Source organism: Lissotriton helveticus, chromosome 7, assembly GCF_964261635.1.
Source record: "Lissotriton helveticus chromosome 7, aLisHel1.1, whole genome shotgun sequence".
NCBI lineage: Eukaryota > Metazoa > Chordata > Amphibia > Caudata > Salamandridae > Lissotriton > Lissotriton helveticus.
The window spans coordinates 303,537,249-303,553,345 of NC_136068.1; the positions used below are offsets into that span (position 1 = coordinate 303,537,249).

The 16,097-nt window shown below is 49.6% G+C and overlaps 2 protein-coding genes across 3 annotated transcripts in view; one reads left to right on the top strand and one right to left on the bottom strand.

The window, feature by feature from the left end:
* The window catches only part of MYL9 (myosin light chain 9), an 85,688-nt gene extending 81,464 nt beyond the window's left edge, over positions 1-4,224 (bottom strand). The window contains exon 1 of the mRNA XM_078652107.1: positions 3,945-4,224. The gene's annotated coding sequence lies outside the window, so the exon portion shown is untranslated. The remainder of the gene's footprint in view (positions 1-3,944) is intronic.
* The window catches only part of LPIN3 (lipin 3), a 343,676-nt gene that overhangs the window by 26,238 nt on the left and 301,341 nt on the right, over positions 1-16,097 (top strand). The window contains exon 1 of one of the 2 annotated variants that reach the window (XM_078652106.1): positions 4,183-4,348. The exons of the other annotated variant lie outside the window; for it this stretch is intronic. The gene's annotated coding sequence lies outside the window, so the exon portion shown is untranslated. Of the gene's footprint in view, positions 1-4,182; positions 4,349-16,097 lie in introns of those variants that run through there. 2 annotated transcript variants of the gene reach the window in all.

Here is a 16,097-nt window from a genome sequence, read left to right on the forward strand (position 1 = left end):
TGTGCATTCACCGTGGGAAGGCCCACTGGAATTATGCGACAAGGGAGGACCAAATTATGCAACTGGGTTGACTAAATTATACAGCAAGAAAAGGCACGTTAAGCGGTGTAAAGCGGCACATTTTGTGGCAATATTACTAGATTATGTGGCAAATGCGGCTAACCCATAATTATGCGGAAAAGCACAGCCACAGAATTGCATAGTTCAACCTGCCCAGGATATAAAGTCGAGGTCAACTACATTAATACTCAATCCAGTTCATTATTGCTGGCTACTCGAAGTATGTGATTGTGCTCGTGTGGAGATATCCCTCATAATTATGAATATGCTGCACTTGCATAAATAAATGACCACCTCTGGCGTAATATACAGATGTGACCCAAAACAATTTTATTTGTGGCTCGAGCCGATGTGAGATTCGTAAGAGAAAGCGTCCCATGTGGTGTCGCAAGGTGTTAGACATTTTGGAAAGCTTAACCAATCAACTTTAGTTACTGATTGCAGCATTCGGTTATTACACTGGTACTAAGTAGGTGAAACGTACACCTTGTTAGTATTAATTAGTGTTAAAATAAAAAAACGAGAAGCTAATAATATCACAGGATGCACTGTGTTATGCCGCATAATTTCTGTTTTCTTGGTTTATAATTTAGACAAGTCTTGGCCCTTCTACACTGCTTAACCACCATAAATCAGATGAGTCCTCCTGGGACATTTACTGGTTTTCTAATGCACCTCGTTCGAGGTTTGCCACACTCACTAGAACAGAAGACAAAGATATCTCTTCTTTTACATCTGCACTCTCCCCCTGCTCATAGCCACCCTCAGTTGCTTAGGGATCCCAGCAATAGCCTGTAATCAAATATATTTAAACGTGGGCTTGCCGGAGAACAATGGTAACTAGTCCAGCTGCATTGGTATAAACAATAAATGCATTCTGGGATCTGTAGTTCTAAAATTAGCACTGCAAATTGGGTCTGCTTGTAAATCCGTAGCGCATTGTGTCTAAGCTTAAATCTGGTCGGTGGAATTTCTGTGCCATTTTACTTGAAATTCGCTATTATTTATCAGCATAAAATGTTATTGGTTAAATCAATGTTATCTTCCCAAGCCCAACTGTGAAACGGTAATACATCGCGGCGCAGAACGCGCAGAGAGAGTATTGCACAATATTGTAGCATTTATATAGCGCTTTTCCCGTAGGCTAGCAGGTACACCTGGCAGGGTGTGTGGCTGACAGGGTGTTATCTTAGTTTTGAACCATGTGATGCGTGGTGACCTGACCTCGGAGGTGCGGTTACTCTGTTATGGACCGCAGGATTTAGCAGTGTGTATGATGGATGAAGAGTGAAATTGTGATGCAGTTGAAAACCATCTACAGTCAGAGTACAGCAGAGGAGAGGAGTTGGCCTAACGGATAGGGCGGGAGACCTCGAATCTGGGGAACTGGGTTTGAGTCTCGGCAATGTCGCTGAACATCTTGTGATTCTGGGCAAATCACTTAATCTCCCTGTGCCTAACAAAAATGAATGTGTCCTTATGTAATGCAATTGGTGCTCATGTAAAGCGCTCTGATACCCGATATTTGGGTCAAGTTCGGGCTACATAAAACTCTGTACAAAAATAAATTAAAAAAAAGTGAAAGAACAGTGGCATAGCCAGTGCTTGTTTCTATTCTGATGCTAGGAGTTTTGTTGTCATGCGACAAATCCCGGACTACCCAAATCACCATATAAATAAACGAGAACGAGGCGTAATATTGAGCGGTTGTTTTATCTGTATTTGTTTATAGTTAGCACCCACCTCTGTACGATTTTACCACCATTTCACACTTCCCAATAGGTCTTTTTACACTTGACTGGCTCCATGTTTTCCGCACAAGGGCTTAGAAAAAGATGCTGTTTGATGGATGAATGAATACATGATTTATCGGCTGGCTATGTTCAGACCGGGAATGCACCGTAATCCCTCACCCGGTGCTTGCAATATCCCCGCCGGTGTGCTGAGAAGCGCGGGGTCAGGTGTATCCGCGTTTCTTACACAAGGCCTGAGCTGAACTGGTGTCTGGTCCTTGTGGCCTCCGGACAGACGCCCTGCCCCTCCGGCTGGCGTTTCGCTCTCTGCCCTTCACTTCATTGGTTTTCGCTGCCTGGCAGCGGGAGCGGCTCCTTCTTCTGTCCTAATCAGTGACTTTAAATCTCATTAACCTGGTTGTGATATTTACATCTCTGAACGCCCTTCCGAGTGGGATTTATATGGAAAGTATCTGCACTTCCTGCAGGAGTAACCACAGACGACCCCTCCCAAACGGACACGGGCGCACAGACGTGCGTTGTCCCCACCCCTACGATGGGGTTCCCCTGGAGAGAATTAAGTGCTTCCTAAAATGGAGTAAATTAATCTTCCGGATTATCTCAGAGTGTTCCGTCTGACGATGTAAAGTACTTACCTGGAGATAGCGTGCCACCTACCAAAACAGCGCTTAACACCTCACCAGGGGTAGGAGGCACTATATGAATGCAAACACTCCCCTCTTCCATCCCTTCACAATTCTTATTCAACCCAAATAACAGCCTAACATGTCCACAGCTCAAATTAATTTCACATTTCTCCAGACCAATTCACCACTAATCCTTTTTTGGTTCCAGAGTAGCGTGCTACTCGCCAAAAAGCGCTTCAACACCTAATCAGGAGTAGCAGGCGCTATATAAATGCAAAGCCTTCCCTCTTCTATCCCTCCACTATCTTTCTCTATCCAAATTACAGACTAACATACCCACCGCTCAAATTAATTTCATATTTCTTCAGACCAATTCACCACTAATCCTTTTTTGGTTCTGGAGTAGCGTGCTACAGCCGAAAAGCGCTTCAAAACCTAATCAGGAGTAGCAGGCGCTAAATGAATGCAAACTCTTCCCTCTTCTATCCCTCCTCTGCCTTTCTCAATCCAAATAACAGACTAACATATCCACCGCTCAAATTAATTTTATATTTCACTATACTAACTCACCACTACTAGTTTATGGATTCCGGAATAGCGTTCTATTAGTAAGTAAGCGCTATATCAATGTAATTACAGTACAAAAATAACGGGTTTCCCCGGACGGAATACAGTGTTCCACAGATGGAATAAGGGGTCTCCGGGATGGACTACAGTAGTCTTTCAAAAAGTCCTTCTGTGGACTGACTGGAGCACCCCTGCACGGAATAAAGGAATTACATATTTACATGGAGGGAATACGGCGCTACGCTGATGGAATACGGAGGTATCCAGGGTGGATGGAATACGGAGGAATCCAGGGTGGACTAGAATGGCCTCTTATAGTGCTTCTGTGGACGGACTGAAGTGGCCCCTGCAGTGAATAAAGCGCTACATCTGAGCAATGACGTATTTCTAAGGAGATAATATATTGCGTCTACAGGGATGGAATGAGGCGGTGTCCATGATGGACTGGAAAGACTGAATGCTGTCCTGGATTGAGTGAAATGCCCATCGGTTGGACTAAAGTAGTTTCCTGGCCGGAAGAGAGCGTTTACCCGAGAAAGAAATTGTTGCTTAAACTGAAAAAGTAGTCCCCAAATATGAAAAACACTAGTTCTTCCCTTGAGCATAGATTGTGCCCCTAGATTGCAGGTGATGGCGTCTCACCTGAATGGAAGCGAGAGTGCCCCTAAGGGTGAAACACAGAGACATTTGGACGGGATAAATGACGCGCCTAAATAAAATAGAGAGTGCCCCAGGTTGAGTAAATTCTGCGTTTTATGCCCATAGTGAGACACTCGCTCGAACCACTCCCTCCCCTCGGACGCCTTTGCTTTTGGTAGAATATAGCGCTCGCTGAGATGAAATAGAGTTTTGTCCCGGATGAAATAAAGCGCTACCTGGATGAAATATAGAGCCCTACTCCCAGATGAAATAAAGTTAACCCCCAGAATGTTCTTACCTGAGTCACTGGAAAGATGTGGTGGAAGCAGAGCGCGCAGAAACCCCACAACCTATAGAAGAAAATAACTAACTGTTTTAATCCCACTGACTGTCAGTTTCTAGACATCATCTGACCCGGCAGGCCCAATGGCAGGGCGAGTTTACGGAAGGAAGCCCCGCCCACCCCAGGGATTTGGCCATACAAGGGTAAGGAATGCCGCTGAGCCCTTGGCGGCTCCCCAGCCCCCGGAGTCCGTGTTGTTGGTACCGAGAGCCAGCGGAAGAGTCGAAGAAATGCTGCCGGGACAGACGAATTCTGCCATATATAGATGAAAACCCGGCCAGGGCCCAGTGTCCCAGGGCCTGCAGGCTCTCATCTGGGGCCAGTGACACGGGGGGATGAGGAGCGCTTTATAAGGGGAGGTGAGTGGTTCTCGGTGACACGGCGGGACAGGTAGAGCCCTATAGCGTTAGGTGAGTGAGTACCCACTCAGCCACGGAGTGGGCTCACCTTTCTAGGAATGAGCGCACACTGACTCACGGGTAGAACAGTGCACATAGTCAGAATAACTTCATTTCGCCAACATGATGAAGGCATAAAAGTATACTACATATATAAAAGGATAAGAGATAAAAACATTCCAGTGCACATAGTTTTATGTCTGGGTGAGGGCTCGCCTGGACACCGTATAAAGAGGCAGGTTTAGCGCACTCAGTGACGTAGAGGGGGGCGAACACAGAAACTATTTTGCGTATAAATTATGCATATGGTAAGGTGTCTGCAAAATTCAAAAATCATATTTTTTAAACAGGCGAACGAGTCTCACAGTAGTACATACGTGTATCCCTCAACTTTATAAATAAATAAATAAATATTGAGAAGCCCTTAAGCTAGCCAAAGCTGCATTTTATGACAGCAGAATAAAAAACGCCACCAACTCGTCAAAAGAATCCTACCTGATAGTTAAAGAACTATTAAATATCCCAATAACACCCTCCTTTCACTCCCCTCCTCCAGACAGAAGTACGGACCTGGCCAACTACTTCGACTCCAAAATCTCGAGGATATTGGACTCCCTTCCAACCACCAGCCTACCTATCCACACGGATATAGAGGCCTGCAACAATAGCCCACGGCTGTCCACTTTCAGAGCAGTTTCCCTTACCGAGGTATCGTCCACGCTAGATAAAATGAAAAGTGGATCCCCCCTTGACCCAGCCCCGGTTAGATTCCTGAAAACCGTGTCGACCAACATAGCCCCCACCATCAGGGATCTTATTAACACCTCTCTCTCCCAAGGAACGGTGCCCTCCAACTGGAAGAATGCGGTTGTCAAGGCCCTGTTGAAAAAGCCCCAACTTAACCCGGACGACATGGCCAATTACAGACCTATTTCGCTGCTCCCATGTATCAGTAAAATTGCGGAGAAACTAGTGAATGCGCAATTGTCCCAATTTCTTGAGACAAATAATTTTCTGCGCCAATCCCAAACAGGATTCCGGCCCGGCCATGGCACGGACACTGCCCTCCTCTCCGTCATCGAGGAGGCAAGGTGTATCCTGGATTCAGGAGGATCAGTGGCAGTGATCCTCCTGGATCTCAGTGCCGCCTTTGATACGGTGGACCACCGTGTCCTTCTACATCGCCTGGCCAGGGCAGGAATTGTGGGAACTGCACTAGCATGGATTGAATCCTTTCTTTCCGGCCGCTCTTTTCAGGTGTGGGACGGTAGCTCACGTTCAGACTCACTATCACTCAAGAACGGAGTTCCCCAGGGATCATCACTTAGTCCCACCCTGTTTAATGTATACATGGCCCCGCTAGAAGATGTAGTGACCCCATACGGGATAAAAATAATAAATTATGCTGACGACACTCAACTCGTCGTTTCCTTGTCCCACCTGGATAACCACCCAGACAGCCTGCTGAACTGTCTCCAGGACATCCACACCTGGATGTGTGAATCCTCCCTGAGGCTGAATGGTGCAAAAACCGAAATCATGCTCCTGGGCAATAAATGGTCGTCCATCCCTCCATCAGTTTGGCCGGACTCCTTCGGTGAAGTTCCCACACCAAAAAAAGAGATCAAAACACTAGGAGTATGGTTGGAACCTGACCTCACCATGAGGACTCAGGCTGTCAAAACAGCTGGCACCTGTTTCGGTCTCTTGCGATCTGTTCGCAAGATCCTCCCTCTTCTCCCTCTCCCATCCAGGAAACTACTGGTCCAGGGGCTCATCTTAGCCAGGCTTGACTACAGTAACGCCATCTATCTTGGGGCACCGGAATTCACCCTGGCTATACTCCAACGCACCCAAAATGCGGCGGCTAGGCTCATTATGAACCTCCCACCCAGAGCCTCAGCCAAGCCGGCTCTAAAGGCCCTACATTGGCTCCCTGTCCGCCAGAGAGTAGAGTTTAAAGCCTTGTGCACCACCCATAAGCTCATCAATGGGGTTGGTCCGGCCGCTCTGAAAGACATGGTTATCCCCTACAAAGCCCCCCAGACTCCTTCGCTCTGACGCCGAACATCTGGCCAGTGTACCAAAATTCAAGAAGGCTCGTACCGGTGGTCGCCGCTTCTCGGTCAAAGCTTCCACAGGATGGAATTCTCTTCCACGCAGTCTTCGCCTGGAATCCTGTCACGCTCTATTCCGAAAAAAACTTAAAACCTTCCTGTTTTCCAAATAGTCCATTTCCCTCTTCCCCCCTCTCCTGGTCCACATAGATTTATAGCGCGGGGATGCCTACGGGTCACCAGGCGCTTTAGAAATCGCAAAATAATATTAAAAGGGATCGTTTTAAACAGGAGAGTGAGAAACATTCCTTCCCCCGTGTGATGAAAATGCTATTAGTGAGCTAAGAGGCAAGTCGGTTGTCATGTGTACCCACGGCTTTAAGTGGGCCGGGTCCCTTCTGGTCTCAGACCTTGCCGTAATTGAGGTGAATAATATAAGTGCAGGTGAGCAAAGGCGGTGAGTGCTCCCTCAGTGACAGCTGGTGAGACATTGGCATGGTTAAGTGGTGGGCACCAGGGCTTTAACTGGGCCGGGAGTCTCCGGGTCTCAGACATGGTAGTAAGTCACAAAGGATGCTGAAACGTCTTTTTTAGACTCTATAGTAATGTCCTTTACTGTAGTGGGAAAAACACGGATGTTTAACGTTACAACGCATACTTTTACAACGCATACCTTTACAACACATTTTTTACAACGCAACATCAATTACAACGCATTCTATTACAACGCATGCCATTACAACAAATTTTTAAAAACTACCTTTACAACGCATACTACCTTTACAACTCATACCATTACAACGCATAACATTACATTGCATGTATGGTAAGCATTGGATAGTGTTGGGGTAAAAATTACTATTCTAACTCCAGGGGGGTGCAACAATAGGGTAAGTGTTGGATAGTGTAGGGGTAAAAATTACTATTCTAACTCCAGGGGGTGCAACAGTAGGGTAAGTGTTGTATAGTGTAAGGGTAGTATGCGTTGTAATGTTATGCGTTGTAATGGTATGCGTTGTAGTGACATGCGTTGTAGTGGTATGGGTTGTAGTGTCATGCGTTGTAATGGTTGCATTGTAATGGCATGCGATGTAATGGATGTTGCGTTGTAAAAGTTTCGTTGTAATGCGTTGTAAAAGTTGCGTTGTAAAAGTTGCGTTGTAAAGGTTGTTTCCCCTCCCCGGCATACCCGAAGCAAGTACATTTACAATCATTGTTTTTGAGATATAGATTGGCTGCAATAGACTCAGCAATACTTGAATCTGCTTCACTGTTTATTTCCAGAGATCAACATAGAAACCCTTAAAGACGAGGTTTTCTATTCTATAGAGAGAGTGACTATCTGTGTTCTATATTATAGGCATTCGACAGGAAAACAAGATTTTACAGCAGTATCTTTCAATTTGTTAGATTGAGGGAGAGATTTACTAATATTTTGCTCAGTTTTTGCGTCAGAGTGATGGAAATCAGCGCAATTTTTTCCCTATTTACTTTCCAGCGCTAAACTTGTTTAGGGATGGAAATAACAGATAAGTAATCCGAAGAAGCGCTATGCGCTGCTTCGCATTATTTTGCGCCATGGGGGAATACCAAGGGTCGAGCATGGGCGTTCCCATACAACCACCCAAGGTTTTTCACGCTAAACCCAATTTACTAAATAAAGTTGATTGGGCTTAGCGTGAGAAAACTGGCCCTTTTCAGGTAGGTGCAAGGAAGGAGAAATGCTTTCATTTCTTCTTCCTTTTCTGACTTTGCATGCGTGCTGCTCTGTGCAACATGCATACAAAGTGGGAAAAACTTTGCATGTACTTGGGCATCGTTTTTTGTACATGAAGGGTACCGTTCCTGTATAAAACCTATGCTAGACTAATGCACACACTCTAGTGCCAGTGCTTTAAATGGGCTGGTACTCAGTCCCGGCACTTTCGAATTTTAATGCCCGTCAGTACCAGCACTTCTCTTTAGCCAGGGAGAGTACCGGTATGCTAATAGACGGTACTGCAGGCTCTGGTTAGGTATCTCTTCTAGCACATGGTAGATGCCGCTCTACTTCTCAGGAGCTTGTAAGCGTAGCCTTTTGAAGAGACCCTGCTGGAGATTCCAGCAGCGTCCATTTGAATGCCATAAGACTGCAGGGGTTTGAGAGGACCTGCCTTGCGTCATGTTGTGATTAACAGTGCGAGGTCTAGACAGACCCTGCACTGTCGATCAGGGACACAAGGACCATTCAGCTGAAAGTGCTTTAGCCTCCCCCCCACCCGGCCCCTCTCCATCAGGTGTGTAAATGATGTCACTGTGCTTGACAGTGGAGGGCCCATTTAGGGCCTATGCTGTTAATCACACTATTGTGTTTTTTGGGCAAACACAGTTATGAAAGCAGCACACGGACAGTGGCAATTTAGAAAGCCATGGGAGGCAAGAAGGTCAAAATGGCTTTATCCCGAGGAGGAGCTACGCTGCGAAGCAAGATGGCCGCATGAGCTCCCGGCTCCGCTGACCTCCGTCCATCGATCTACTATCCTGCATGCAATCCTGATTCTACGCCGGACCTCCGCACATATGAATAGCTGCTGAGTCCATTGGTGTGGTCCCGAGAATTTTATCGCCCAGATATATGGAGTTATGCCGTGTGGAAGTTTCCGGCCTAACCCACTCCATGAGCCGGGGTCTCGAGTGCTGACCCTGCCGGGTCGCAAGCGAACAACACCGGCCGTGGGACCCAGATAGGGTCCGGTCTTGTGCTGCGGAGAAAATCCTAGTCTGGTTTGTGTGGAGTGCCTTCGGTCTGCTGCATACAAATGAGGTGCGATATTATTGACTGGCCGCGGCGTAGGGGGGTCCCCGCGCTGGCGGCTGCCACCCCTGCTGGGTTGGGACCCTCGCTCGAACCGCCGTATCGTGGCTCGATTGTGCACCCCCTGTCGCCGGACGCCCCGCTCCAGTCTGCTTACCCGGAGACACCGGGTACTCCAAGGCATTTCTCGATGTCCGGAAGAGAGCGAGTGGTGGAGGTCCGGAGACACAGTGAACCGTCCTTGCAGACCGTTATGGCCGCCATTGGGGAGCTTCACTCATTCATGACTGCCAAGTTTCACGAAATGATCGCTGGAAACATCGAAACTGCGCGATCGTGTTCGGCACCTGTTTTACCTGTGCACTCGCAGCAAGTTGATTATCCCACGACAGACCGCGACCCCGGTCACGAACCTGATCTGGCGCCATTGATCGGGTCACGTAATGCTAGCGACCTTAAGACTCTGGAGAGATTGCTGCTTCCGCCACCGCAGCCTCTTACCATGGGAAACACAGACTTGTCACTCCCTGCCCATGTATTTGACGACAATCGATGGATGCTGGGAACCCCTCCCGCCCCTGCAGAACTGTTGCAGCTGTGGATTACTGAGTACTTTGACGTTGGGCCGGTGATGGGAGACATAGCACTGGTGGAGGCCTACGAAGAATCGGGGAGTTCGAGTGGACGCGTAATATCTTTTCTCGAACTGTTTATGACTTTTGACTCTCTTGGGGCATTGGTGGTAATACCGGACAGAGTTCGTATGACAAATCGGAGGGGTCAAGGATGATATGGTTGGTCGGGATCGGAACTTGGGGCTTTAGTAGAAGAGGGAGTTGCCAATTTACTGTTTTGCGGGAGGTCGGGCGGTGTTTGACGTCTTCCCTTTGTTGAATTGCTTGAAATGATTCTGACTCATCGTTGATTGCGATTTAGGGTTGTTCGTTTCGGACGGGGGGTTGAGGTCACCGGGGCGTGTATGACACTTTCCTCCTCCATCTTTTCTCTTTTATATTTCTTCACTCTTTCTATATTTCGGGTTTCCGTTACTTGGGCAACAGGCACGCTGCTAGGGGGGGTAGGCCATAGTCATCTGCAGGGGTGCAGGGTGGGGGGTTGGGGGAGGGGATTTTTTTGTTTTTCCCTTTTTTGTTTCTATGGCCCTTTTTCTCTTTGTTTTCTTTCCTTTGCCTTTCCTTTCATTTCTTCCTTCTCCTTTTTGTCTTGGATCAGCAAAGTGGGTCACTCCTTGTGTCTCTTATTGATCTTTCGTAACTTGTGCCTCTATTTTCTACTGTATTATCAGTATCAATGGGCGGGCGCTTAACTGGTGCAAACAGTGACTGTATGCTTGTCTATCCTGATTCATTTGACTTGGCGCCGGTGCATCAACTGTGGTCGTTCTAACTGTGGATGTTTCGCTATTTGGCCCGCCCCTAGTATGACTCTGTATTATTGTATGGCACCTGATCCTTCTATTTTCCTATTACAAAATGGAGCCTTTCTTGTATTGGGTTCATTTCTGATCCAAAAAGTAAAATTGAACCTCATTAATCCTGAGATCTGATCAGTGTATGACATGAGACTACGATTTATTGAGCTGCCGTGCCTCAGGGATGTTCGGCTGAATAGCTGTGTACACTTTTATATAAATAAAGGTTTCCCCCCCCCCAAAAAAAAATGGCTTTATCCCACCTGAGACTCCGTGTGAGTGTTTGCTTATGTCTGTGTGCTTGTCTATTTGTGTGTGCCTGTTTTTGTGTGTGAGAAAAGTGAGAGAAAAAGGCAGAGAATCAGGACACTCTCAGGAGATATTTTAACCCCTTGACCGCGGCGAAAATTCCACCGCGGTGCGGGTGATTTATGGCATGGGCGTGGTTCGGACGGCCCCTGGCCGTCCTCCGTACACGCCCACCGTGACATCGGACGGCCACCGGCCGTCCGACGCATGGAAGGGGTTAAAGGGAATATGTGGAATGCTTTTGTGTACATGTATGTTTTTTTCTGTGTGTGTGTGTGTGCACGCTTGAAAATATATAGTATTGTGCCAAACAACAACAAATAACAGTATGGCATTAAGAAGCAGCAAATATTCCAAACCAAGGAACTGTTAACATATCATCCTGTTTGGCTTTCATTTTGTGTAATGAGTTAAATTGTTTTGTTTACATACACACATTTTTCATGTGTTTTGGTATGTGCCGCAACTGGTACAGAAGTCATTATGTATCATCCCATCTTGCCCATTAGCCCCGCCTCTAGCCTCGCCCACTTGCCACACCTCTAGCTCATATTAATGAGTACATGCACTTATTTTTTCCCATTTAAAGCACTGCATAGCGCTATGGCGATAAGGTGTGTGCGTGGCGCACAGCAGCGGTAATCAGCGCAGGTGCAAGGGAAAGGGGAGGAGAGAGTCATATCTTTGAAGATATGACACTCTCCTGCTCCAGCCCGGTCGCACAATGCAGCACAGCCTCCCTGGTTGCTGCTTTGTTTGAATTTTTTGTAAATCTCCCCCGTAGTCTTTTACCTACTGAGTAATTTTTGAATGACTGATTTCCTTTCTTTTGGCATGTTCTGCAGATTACAGTTTACTTTGGTCCCACCTGGACTCTTCAAAAACTCTTATATTGACCCTAAAGTGTTTTATACAGCAAAAACTTTCCGCTACAAATTCCATGTTTCATTGGTAGGCTTGCACAGGAATCTTTTTACAACCACTATATTCTTCTTTGGTGTCGGGTTCTTTTTTTTGGTAGAAAACACGAGTCACTATATTGGATATGACCACTGGGGAGTAATTATATTTCTTTGTACTTTCTCCATGCATAGGACATGGTTACATCCTTTTTGGTGGGGTACTTTTTTTAAGTGGCTTTCCCTTTTTAATATCATTGGTGATATGAAATTCTCTTGTATTTGTGCACCTCTGTAGGGCCTTGCATTATGTTTTTGCAGGTCACTTAGATTTAGTGGGGTGAAAGAATATGTGGCGGTTCTGATATAGGAGTTTCATGCTGAAACGCGCATTGATAGCATTATATAAATCCACAATAAATAAAAAAGAACTGGATGGACAAAACTGCATTGTTCCCCAAAAAACAGGATAGTAAATTAATGTAACCACCTAATGAAAAATTTACTTGTTGTTATCTCTGTATTGATGACAATGATATTATAAGACAAGTGAAATATTGGATTCATACACAGATGTCAATTTTTGATATATATATATATATGGATGTACAGACCTGCTCGCAGGACACTCCAGCGCCGCACGGCCACCAGCTGTGCCGGTGCCCTCTCCCCTCGCTGCTGCTCAGCCTCGCTCAGCCCTCTGCCCAGCTGGCCCGCCTCCCCCTGCGGCGTGCTCTGCTGCTAGGCAACGCTCGCACTCTGTGAGCGCTCTCCCCCCCTGTCTCGGCTCCGCCGGACCAGGTAGCACTCTGTTGCCCGGTTTTACATTTAGCACTGTTGTTTAGTATCTGTGACTGCTGTACTTATTATTGTTATTTCTCTCGCTTTCTCGTGCTTGTTCCCCTGTGCCCTCCCCGCCCGCTCCCCGCTTCCCGCCACCGTTCTCGCGGCCACGCCCTCTTCCTTTCTGTGCCCTCCCCGCTCCCAGCTGCCCCTCCCTCGCTCCGCCCCCCCCCCTCTCCACTTATGGCAGAGTGGATAACGCGCAGCGGTCACGCGCAGCGAGCGCGCCCTACGCGCGCCGAAGGTGCGCCAAAGGTAAGCCCGTCTGCGCCCGTCCGCGCCTGGACCGCGCCCAGGGCCAGGACCCCTGGCCCCCACAGACCCCAGCCTACCCACCGGACCTACAACGCCGCCGCCCTCAACGCACTCAACACCGGCCGAATCCCGGGATGCTACCAAGCCTCCCCGATCCACACCCATGGACCTTTCAGCTGCCACTCCTGCAAATTCAGCTGCATCCGGACCTGCACTACTCCAGCATCGACCAAGACCAAGACGAACAACAGCAACAGCCATCTGAAATGCATCCTGCTCAACACCCGCTCCATCCACAGACACGCCGTCGAGCTCTGGAACCTGCTCGACACCACAGCCCCAGACGTCGCCTTCCTCACGGAAACCTGGATGAACGCCTCTTCTGCGCCCGACATCGCCATCCCAGACGGCTACAAGATCATCCGGAGGGACCGCATCAACCAGACAGGAGGAGGCATCGCCATCATCCACAAGAACACCATCCGCATCACGACCAACACGGACGGCACCCTCGCACCCGCCGAACACCTGCACTTCCAGGTCCTCATCAACCCCAAGACCACCCTCATAGGCACCCTCATCTACAGACCCCCGGGACCACGCTCACAATTCAGCGAGGACATCGCCGACTTCATCAGCCCGCACGCCCTCCCCTCCACTGACTATATCCTCCTCGGGGACCTCAACTTCCACCTGGAGAACAACAACGACCGCAACTCCACCACCCTGCTGGACAACCTTGGTAACCTCGGACTCAAGCAGCTGGTGACCACCCCAACCTACTACGCCGGACACACACTCGACCCCGTCTTCTCATCCAACAAGGACATCACCTTCAGCCACGCCACCGGACTCCACTGGACGGACCACAGCTGCGTCCACTTCAGCTTCAAAAGGACCACGATCCACCACCACCAACAACAGGCTGCACGCAGAAGCTGGAACAAGATCACAGCCGACCAGCTCGCGACTTCCCTGAGCAAGAACCCACCCACCAGCACAACGAACCCCAGCCAGGCGGCCACCAACCTCACGAAGTGGATCAGCGACTGCGCAGAAGTCCTGGCCCCGCTGAGGACCCCGCCTAGCAGACCCGGCAGCAAGAAAGCCCCATGGTTCACCAATGAACTCAAGAGCTCCAAGAAGAACTGCCGAGCCCTCGAGAGAACCTGGCGCAGGGACCCAACACCGGACAACATGACTGCCCTCAAGCTCGCCACCCGAAAACACCACCAACTGATCCGCGCCACCAAGAAAACTGCATTCAAGGAACGACTGGACAACAACCCACACAACAACAAGGAACTCTTCAACATCGTTAAAGAGCTCTCCAACCCCAACGCCGGAAACAACGACATCACCCCTTCGCAAGACCTCTGCAACTCCCTCGCCTCCTACTTCCACAACAAGATCGCGGACATACACAACAGCTTCAGCACTCAACCGACGCACGCCACGACCGAACCACCGCCCCCCACCACCACCCTCCGCGCCTGGACCCCGATCGGCACCGAAGACACCGTCCGCACAATGAACTCCATCCACTCCGGATCTCCGACCGACCCCTGCCCTCACCACGTCTTCAACAAGGCCGACGCTGTCATCGCACCCCACCTGCGGGACATCATCAACACCTCCTTCGACACCGCTACCTTCCCAGAGAGCTGGAAGCACGCCGAACTCAGCGCTCTACTAAAGAAGCCATCAGCCGACCCCACCGATCTCAAGAACTACCGCCCCATCTCGCTGCTCCCGTTCCCTGCCAAAGTCATCGAGAAGACCGTCAACAAGCAGCTGGCCGCCTTCCTCGAGACGAACGGAGCCCTCGACCTCTCGCAGTCTGGCTTCCGGGCCAACCACAGCACCGAGACCGCCCTGATCGCAGTCACCGATGACATCCGAGCCCTCCTTGACAACGGAGAAACAGCAGCCCTCATCCTCCTAGACCTCTCCGCGGCCTTCGACACTGTCTGCCACTGTACACTAGTGCAACGCCTCAGCAACGTCGGAATCCAGGAGAAGGCACTGGAATGGATCATCTCCTTCCTCGCCGGAAGGACACAGAGAGTCCGTCTCCCTCCGTTCAGATCAGAAGCCACCGAAGTCATCTGCGGCGTCCCTCAGGGCTCCTCGCTCAGTCCTACCCTCTTCAACGTCTACATGACCCCCCTCGCAGACATCGCACGCCAGCACAACCTCAACATCATCTCCTACGCCGACGACACCCAGCTGATCCTCTCCCTCACCAACGACCCCGCCACCGCCAGAGCCAACCTTCACGAAGGGATGAAAGAGGTAGCCGAATGGATGAAGAACAGCCGCCTGAAACTGAACTCGGACAAGACGGAAGTCCTCATCCTGGGATCCTCACCCTCCGCCTGGGACGACTCCTGGTGACCCCCGCCCTAGGCAGCGCACCCAAACCAACAGACCACGCACGCAACCTGGGCTTCATCCTGGACTCCTCCCTCTCCATGACCAGACAAGTCAACGCCGTCTCCTCGTCATGCTTCAACACCCTGCGCATGCTACGTAAGATCTTCCGGTGTATCCCCACCGAGACCAGGAAGACGGTCACCCAGGCCCTCGTCACCAGCCATCTGGACTACGGCAACTCCCTCTACGCCGGAACCACCGCCAAACTCCAGAAGAGACTCCAGCGGATCCAGAACACCTCAGCACGACTCATACTGGACATCCCCCGTCGCAGCCACATCTCCGGACACCTGAGAGACCTGCACTGGCTCCCGGTCAACAAAAGAATCACCTTCCGTCTCCTCACTCACGCACACAAAGCCCTACACAACCAAGGCCCAGGATACCTCAACAGCCGCCTCAACTTCTACGTTCCCAATCGCCAGCTTCGATCGACCGGGCATGCCCTCGCCGCCGTCCCCCGCATCCGAAGAGCCACCACAGGGGGACGGTCCTTCTCCTACCTCGCTGCCAAGACTTGGAACTCCCTCCCGACCCACCTCCGCCTGACCCAGGACCACCTCGCCTTCAGGAAGCAACTCAAGACCTGGCTGTTCGAGCAGTAGCGGACCCCCCCCCTTGCGCCTTGAGACCCTCTGGGTGAGTAGTGCGCTATATAAAAAATAAATAAAAATGCTGATTTGAT